The sequence below is a fragment of the Lepidochelys olivacea genome (genome assembly GCF_965140295.1).
Source record: "Lepidochelys olivacea isolate rLepOli2 genome assembly, chromosome: 7".
In the NCBI taxonomy this organism is placed as follows: Eukaryota; Metazoa; Chordata; order Testudines; family Cheloniidae; genus Lepidochelys; species Lepidochelys olivacea.
The window spans coordinates 51,265,398-51,274,199 of NC_140417.1; the positions used below are offsets into that span (position 1 = coordinate 51,265,398).

Genomic DNA, 8,802 nt, shown 5'->3' on the forward strand with positions numbered 1-8,802 from the left:
CAAACATATAAACTAGATCTTCATACTTGGCAAATCATAACATTTTCAAAGATACCTTACATGGCATATCTGTCAGATTCCTTGTAATTTTATAATATATCAATATCACAAAAAGAACAGGAGTACTTGTATCCTCACACCTTCTTGTCAACTGTCTAAATGGGCCATTTTGATTATCACTACAAAAGTTTTTTTTTCTCCTACTGATAATAGCTCATCTTAACTAATTATCTGTATGTGTGTATATATATGTTCCATTCTATGCATCCGATGAAGTGGGCTGTAGCCCACGAAAGCTTATGCTCTAATAAATTTGCTAGTCACTAAGATGCCGCAAGTACTCCTTTTTGCGGATACAGACTAACACGGCTGAAAAATATCACAAAGTGTTCCCCATATTTCATACAGCATCACACCTGTCATAAATATTAAGGGAAGGGTAATCACCTTTAAAATCCCTCCTGGCCAGAGGAAAAACCCTTTCATCTGTAAAGGGTTAAGAAGCTAGGATAACTTCGCTGGCACCTGACCAAAATGACCAATGAGAAGACAAGATACTTTCAAAGCTGGAGGAGGGGAGAAACAAAGGCTCTGTCTGTCTGTGTGATGCTTTTGCTGGGAACAGAACAGGAATGGAGTCTTAGAACTTAGCAAGTAATCTAGCTAGATATGTGTTAGATTTTGTTTTCTTTAAATGGCTGAGAAAATAAGCTGTGCTGAATAGAATGGATATTCCTGGTTTTCTGTCTTTTTGTAACTTAAGATTTTGCCTAGAGGGATTCTCTATGTTTTGAAACTGATTACCCTGTAAGGTATTTACCGTCCTGATTTTATAGAGGTGATACTTTTACTTTTTTTTTCTATTAAAATTCTTCTTTTAAGAACCTGTTTGCTTTTTTCATTGTTCTAAAGATCCAAGGGTTTGGGTCTGTGCTCACCTATGCAAATTGGTGAGGATTTTTATCAAGCCTTCCCCAGGAAAGGGGGTGTAGGGTTTGGGAGGATTTTGGGGGGAAAGGTGTTTCCAAGTGGGTTCTTTCCCGGTTTATATATCTGTTAGACGCTTGGTGGTAGCAGCAATAAAGTCCAAGGGAAAAAGGAAAATAGTTTGTACCTTGGGGAAGTTTTAACTTAAGCTGGTAAAAATAAGCTTAGGAGGTTTTCATGCAGGTCCCCACATCTGTACCCTAGAGTTCAGAGTGGGGAAGGAACCTTGACAACACCTTACCCATGGGGCTCAGGGAGAAACCTGGACAATTTAATTACTCAGCCTTTTCCATGGGCTCAGGGCTCTATGGGTCTGCGGGCCCTTTTCCCAGCGAAAGAACCTTATGCAGTTGTGCTCTAAACATCTACTTATTAGCAACACACAGAGAATACATATATCGGGCAAATCTCTCATGCTCACCACTCCCAGTATACAGACAGATTTCACCCGATGGCCAGTCAGGATCCATTCATCTGGAGGTTCCCAGCGATGCCTCTACACATCATGGTCGTGCAGAGGGGTCAGGGTTCCAGCAGCTTGATGTTGAACTGCAATCAGGAAATGGTTCCCAGAGAGCTTTGTTTTTCATTTATACTCTGTAGGTAAAACTAGCTCCCTTCTTTACCTTCACTATCCTATCATACTATTCAGTACCCCTAGGTAACAAAATGGAACCAATCCTGCACTAGCACCTATGTTTTCTTCTCCCTGCTCAAGTCTTTTTTACATTTTTATCTTTCATGCCCTAATTGTAACTTATTTATGACATTCTCCTTTTTTCTGTCTGTGCAGATGGTCTGAGCTTAGCTTAGCTATTTTACCATTTGTTTGGGTCTTACTGTTTCCTCCCTACAGTTCCCAATGCCTCGGGGAGGGGGGCTCTGCAGCCCTTGGTGTTATCACTTGTTAGGGACATTCCTGAGCTAGGGGAGGGGGTGCTCAGTGGCAGCCGAGCATTTTTTCTTAATCTTAATCGCAGTGAGTTTCACCCAAGGCAGCTCAAGGCTGGTTTATGGATATTAGGAAAAACTATGATATGATTAGGATATTAGGAAAAACTTTTTCACTAAGAGGGTAGTGAAACACTGGAATGCGTTACCTAGGGAGGTGGTAGAATCTCCTTCCTTAGAGGTTTTTAAGGTCAGGCTTGACAAAGCCCTGGCTGGGATTATTTAACTGGGAATTGGTCCTGCTTTGAGCAGGGGGTTGGACTAGATGACCTTCTGGGGTCCCTTCCAACCCTGATATTCTATGATTCTATGATTCTATGGGTGAGTTAGGTCCTAGCCCGACAGCAGTGCCTGTGGTGCTGGTCATAGGGGAAAGTGGCTTGTTCTGGGGGCAGCTGCTGCCCAGGGGGAGGTGCACCCAGAAGTGGTCAGCTCATGAAGTCCAGGGTTCAATTCTCCAGGGTTGGAATCTCTGCCAAAGTGGGGGAGTCAACCCCCCATCAGCCCCTTCACTGCTTCTCTGGCTCCAGACACCTCACCACAGACAGCAATTCCTGGGGCTCCTGGCCCACCCCATTGCCCTGTGGCCTCCTCTCCCCAGGCTGCAACCTCTAGGGCCTGCGGCTCCCCATTTACACCACTTGAACCCCAGCTATTGTACAGAGCAGTGATACCACTGTAGGGGCCGAGCCACAGGTGCTGGACACACCCAGAACAAAGAGACGGTCCCTGCCCTGCTGACAGTCTAAGACCACATCTACACTACAAACTTCTGTCAACTTGAGTTACGTCAGCATACAGCTGCCGCAGTTAGTACATCACTTGTGCACATACACACGTGGCTCTGTGTCAGTGGTGCATGTACTCACCAGGAGTGCTCGTGTCAGGGCAGACTGCAGCACACCATGGGTGGGTATCTCACTCTGCAATTCACCACTATGCAGCGCAAGGTCTTTTGGGAAGTTTTGCAATTCCTGATGGGGCAGACATGAGTCATGCAGGGGTGACTGGGAGCAAGGGGTCAACTTCCCAGTGTGCCACTGTCTCCATCTCATAATGTTAGCTGTATCCCATAATTTTCATGCCTTTTTTTCAAAACCCCACAAACCCATGTCCCTCCTTGCTGTCCACCATCTCTGACAGAAGCCTGGAGCCTGCACAGCTCTGCACTATTGTTATAGCACTGAGAGCACAGGACGCATAATCCTGGAGTATTTGCAGAGCTGCAAGAAAAAACAACTAAGTGGGGAACATGCTGTTTAAGGCTACATTTATGTCATGGAAGTCACGGAATCCATGACTTCTAGAGATAGCCTTGACATTTTCTTCTTCAGTCTTGGGGAGCCCCTGCAGGGTTCCAGCAACAAGCAACAGCCTCATGGTGGGCGAGGGAGGGTTTGGGTGAGTGGCTGAGGGAGTCCCGTTTTCTCTTTGGGAAATATGGTCCCCCTTGCAGCTCCCAGCCAACGCAGTTGGGGACACCATGGAGCCGTAGTAGCCTGGGGTGCTGGATCCCCCACTTCCCATTTTGTCAGTTATTTTTAGTAAAAGTCATGGACAGGTCATGGATAATAAAGAAAAATTCACAGATGCTGTGACCTGTCCATGACTTTTACTAAAAATACTCGTGACAAAATCTTAGCCTCACTGATGATTCCTCAGAGGACAGATTGCTGTGGGACCAATTCAAGTTTGCTGGTGGCATTCATGGTGCAGCTGCATATGGTGGAGTGCTGGTTCTGGGTCCAAGAAATGAGCACTGACTGGTGGGATCACATCATAGTGCAGGCTTGGGCTGATGAGCAGGGGCTGCAGAGCATTCAGATGTGCAAAGCCACATTCCTGGATCTGTGCACTGGGCGCACCGCAGCCCTCCAGCACAGCCACACCAAATGAGAACACACTGACGGTGGAGCAGCGAGTGGCACTCACACTGTTGAAACGTGCAACATCAGATTGCTACTGGTCAGCTGGGAAATCCACCATAGGGACTGTTGTGATGCAATCGTGTAGGGCCATTAACTGTCTCCTGCTGTGCAGGCCTGTGATGCTCGGCAATGTGCAGGACTTAGTGGAGGGTTTCGCAGCAATGGGGTTCTCGAACTGTGGTGGGGCAACAGATGGCCCCCATAGCCCTACTTTGGCACCAGACCTCCTTACCATGGAATGCATCAACAGAAAGGGCTACTTTTCTATGGTCATGCAAGTGCTGGTGGATCATTGGGGATGCTTCACCGACATCAGTGTTGGTCGATCAGGGAAGGTGCATAGATGTGCATCTTTAAGAACACAGGACTGTTCAGAAGCTGAAAGCAGGGACTTTTCTTCCTGACTGGCAGATTACTATTGGTGATGTTGCAATGCCAGGAGTCATTCTGCAACCCCCACCCCCCCCCCACCCCCCGGCCTAACCCTTGCTTCCGTCACTCATGAAGCCGTAGGCCAGCCACCTCAAGGGCACCAAGAAGCACTTCAACTATGAGCTCAGCAGGTGCAGAATGACAGATGAATGTTCCTTTGGTCGTCTGAAGGCTCATGGTGGTGTTTACTTATAAGACTGGACCTCAGTGAGAAAAATATTCCAATGGTTGTAGCTGCCTGCTGTGTCCTGCATCATCTCTGTGAGGCAAGGGGGAAAAGCTGAGGGATGAGGTGGAGAGTCTGTCTGCTGAGTTTGAACCACCAGACACAAGGGCTATTATAAGAGCTCAGCACAGAGCTATAAGGCTCAGGGAGGGCTTTGACAGACCAATTTAACAGTGAGCCAGAGCAGTGTGTGTTGCTGCAGTGTGCTCTGCCTGGCCTTGTTCTCTTGTGGCCTGGTAGGAATGAGTTGGTGGTTGCAGTACATGTAGGGATATAACACTGTCAATGCACCTATTAACTGTGTTTATGAATGATGTCATGAGCCATGTGACACTGGGCAGTAACAGGTCATTGGGTGCCTTCAGTACTGCTGAGCACTAGGCAGCATGTGTTCTGAACTAATAATGGTAAATTATGCTCCAAATAATAGAAATTTATTCTGTAACAAAATCAGTACAAAAACAAAACCCCCATGCAATGTGAAAACAAATACACTAAAAACTTAATAACTTAAGAGTCCAAAACTTAGAAAGGGGAAAGAGCCGTCCATTTCAGCTACACATACACCAACCCTGGCTTTCCCAGGTCTGTGTATGTGAAGCTGATTATCTTTACTGTCGGCTGGGGTGGAGTGGTCGGGGTACTGCACTGACCCCTGATGCCACATGGGATGTTGAGGGGGTGTAGGAAGGTCCTAATATTGAGTTCTCAGTGGGATGCAGAGGGAGGCGAGCCCGGGATTGTTGAACCTGCAGGTCCACCAGAGTCTGCAGGGTCTGTGTTTGGTGCCTGATGAGCTCCATTATGCCCTGGTGCATCTCCCTGTCCTTTTCCTGCTGGGACTCCTGGGCCTCTCTTTCCTTCTCCAGGCTGTCTGCAGTGTTCACCCTCCAGGCCCTGTGCTCGCAGTGGGATGCAGCCCTGGCTTGCAGTGTCTCCTGGAAGTCATCCTGAGTCCTCTTCTTTTTCCTCCTCATCTGGCGCAGGCATTCTGTGGGTGCAGAGGGAAAGACCCTGCAGGCCACAGCCGCAGGTAAAACACACACAGGTACCATTGTCAGTCTGTTCACTACAGAAAGCAAAAGTTAAGATGCTGAACTCACTCACCTGCTTCCTTAACTTGGTGAGCTTGGCATTCTCACTTCTGCTTGGGAGTGGCTTGTGCACGACGCTGGTCACAGCACAGCCATGGTGAGTGTGGCCCTAGGGCACGGGGGAAATAAGGGGGGAATTGTTCGCTGGCATAAATCATAGAATCATAGGACTGGAAGGGACCTAGAGAGGGCGTCTAGTCCAGTCCCCTGCACTCATGGCAGGCCTAAGTTTTCTCTAGATCTAGCAGTACAGGGTATTGGCACTGAATCCGGGCACCACACAGGTCATGGGGATTTTAGCAGATCTCTCACTCCAAAAGCCACCCGGGCCCATATGCTGCTAGCCTGTGCACTGCAAGGGCACCTGCTGAAGTTATTGCTGAGTGATGGGGGAAAGCGTCCTGCAATGGAAGAAATAAGGCTGCTCTGCCCAGAACTCTTTGGTAGAGGATTGCAGAGAACCTCCAGGAAAGTTTTATCTAGATCTCTACAGAGGATTCACAGGACATCCTGTGTATGTAAACAAGCTGCTCTGCATCCCCACCCAGCCACCCCCAGCTAGCGAGGAATGAAAAGCAGATACCAGCTCTACTTCTCTCAGTTGTACCACTCCCTCTTCTAGCACCAGACAATTCATGAAAAGTCGCTGTGACCTGGTACTCTGGGGGCCAATCCTGTAACAGAACTTTTATCTACATGCTGACCCAAGGTTCCTTCCCCTGCAGCAGACTCACCCAGACTTGGCTGCCAGGACTGCGGTGGAGTCAAAACCAGGTCTTGGCTCGCTGCACAGCTGGATCCTCAGTCGCTTGTTCCGCATACTCCTCATCATCATCCTCCATCACCTCCTCCTCACTGTTCATGGCAGGAGCCATGACTCAGGCTCCTCGGAGGCATCCAGGGTGCTGTGTGTCTGTGTAGGTCTTCACCAAGGATGGCTTGCAGTTGTTTGTAAAAGCAGCAGGTCTGCAGCTCAACACCATATCGATTGTTGGCCTCCCTGGCCTCCAGGTATGCCTGCCGCAGCTCCTGGGCTTTCATGCGGCTCAGCTGCTGGTCCCTGTTGTAGCCCTTCCCCTTCATCCCCCAAGCAATCTGCGCATGTATAAGCAGCAGAGTGGTCCCGCCATTGTGGGGAACTTTCCTGGCTTCTGCACTACCCCGGTGAAGTGGGCTACTGAAAGGATCTGAGTCCTCGCTCCCACTTCCTTTATCCAGATGCCTCCCTGCCCTCGAGAACTCCCCTTCCACTCTCCCGTCTGGCAGAGTCCTCGTAACCCTGACAAGGCTGGGCCCAGGATTCAACCCCCAACTTAGCTGTGGTCACCTAGGACAGGGGCTAGGGTGTCCCCACTCCGGGGTACTCTCTCTGCACTGGGCACTTCTCTGACCCACGGACCATTACATACAATTTAAAGCAAATACAATTTATTTAATCAGCAAGTAATTTAAAAAAGAATAAGGAAAAATGGGAAAGGTTAAAGGAAACACATCACCCCGTTCTGTGGCAGGGAACATCACAAGCAGTGTCTCTGGAATGTCAGGGCCGTTCACAGTCTGTTCCTTGTAAGTCCCAGGCCTTCGTCTCAGGCCCTGGCTGTGCTGCAGGGATACTGCGGGTTGGACACTTGCTCTGGTGGTGGCCACACGCCTCTGGGCTTTGGGTGGTGGAGCCCTTCTTCCCAGCATCAGCCCCCCATCGGGTTAAGATCCCCCTCCCAGTCTGGCCTGCAAGGACCCTTGGCTGGGGGTGTCTTTCTGCGCTGGGCCCTTTGCCCAGGGTCCCCCCTTGGCTGGCCCCAGTTGCTCACCACACCCGGCTCCAGACTGCTCCAACTCCAGCCCCAGCCCCACTGTTCTAGCTCTGGCTCCGCTCTGCCTCAGCACGGCTGCTGCTGCTGCTCTGCCTCCAGCCCCCGGGGCTGCTTCTCTGGCCCCTCTGGCTTTGGTTGCTGCACCTGTCCTCCCAGGGCAAGTCTGCTCTCTCTGGGCTGTGCCTCTGGCTCTGTGGCTGCAGCCCTGCTCCCAGCACAGGATCTGCTCTCTCTGGGCTGTGCCTCTGGCTCTGTGGCTGCAGCCCTGCTCCCAGCACAGGATCTGCTCTCTCTGGGCTGTGCCTCTGGCTCTGTGGCTGCAGCCCTGCTCCCAGCACAGGATCTGCTCTCTCTGGGCTGTGCCTCTGGCTCTGTGGCTGCAGCCCTGCTCCCAGCACAGGATCTGCTCTCTCTGGGCTGTGCCTCTGGCTCTGTGGCTGCAGCCCTGCTCCCAGCACAGGATCTGCTCTCTCTCGGCTGCTTTTCTGGCCCCGCTGGCAGGCATGGCTCTGTTCCGTAGCTCAGCTTGGTCCCCTGCTCTCTCCTTAGCTTGGCCCCACTCTGTCTGACCCAGGCAATTCCAGCTCACAGGAGGACGGGACCCCCCTGGCCTCCTGACTCCCTGATTAGCCTGCCCGCCCTGTCAATCAGGCTGACCTGGAGCATTGGCCTCTCCCCATTGCCCCTTTCCCTTTTGGTACTGGGAGCTAGCCAACCAAAACACCCCCACTGAGTGCTAGTAAGGGGATAACAGTCCCCTTACACATGCATGGCCATGTTTCTATGCTGAGCCTCTCTTCCCCACAGGCCCAGGGGATCCAATATCTCAGCTTACTCCAGGCAGGAGTGTGTCTGGAGCATGTGGCTGGTGGGGTCGGCTGGGCAGCTGCACACAGTAAGGGAGCGCTGCTGGGTGTGCTCACCAAGCCGGGCAATCAGGAAAAGGCAGTTCAAAAATTCCCGCTTTAAGGGGCTGGGGAATTTCTGGTCTCCATGAGCCCTGGGCAGTGGAGCTCCCAATGATGACCCGAGTAGTCAGTGTGGGGCATTGTGGGACAGCTGCTGGAGGACTGTTAGGATCAGCGTAATTACATTCGCACTCTGTCACCCTCCGTATATCAACCAGGGTTCTGCGCTGCTCAGGGAGGTGGTGTTACTATGTTGGCATAATGGGCTGCTGTCGGGAGCGGGCAGACCAATGCGAGTGTAGACACTTACAAGTGGACTATAAGGTGGATAGAAAGCTGGATAGATTGTCGGGCTCAACGGGTAGTGATCAATGGCTCCATGTCTAGTTGGCAGCCGGTATCAAGTGGAGTGCCCCAGGGGTCGGTTTTGTTCATCATCTTTATTAATGATCTGGATGATGG

General features: G+C 50.6%; 1 long non-coding RNA gene across 1 annotated transcript; it reads right to left on the bottom strand.

Annotated features, from left to right (window-relative positions):
- Nucleotides 1-4,942: 4,942 nt before the first annotated feature.
- LOC311523118 lies at nt 4,943-8,313 on the bottom strand. The gene is made up of 2 exons (XR_014712270.1): nt 5,632-8,313; nt 4,943-5,538 (listed from the first exon to the last, which is right to left on the bottom strand). It is a non-coding gene; the product is annotated as an uncharacterized lncRNA (long non-coding RNA).
- Between the last annotated feature and the right edge of the window lie 489 nt (nt 8,314-8,802).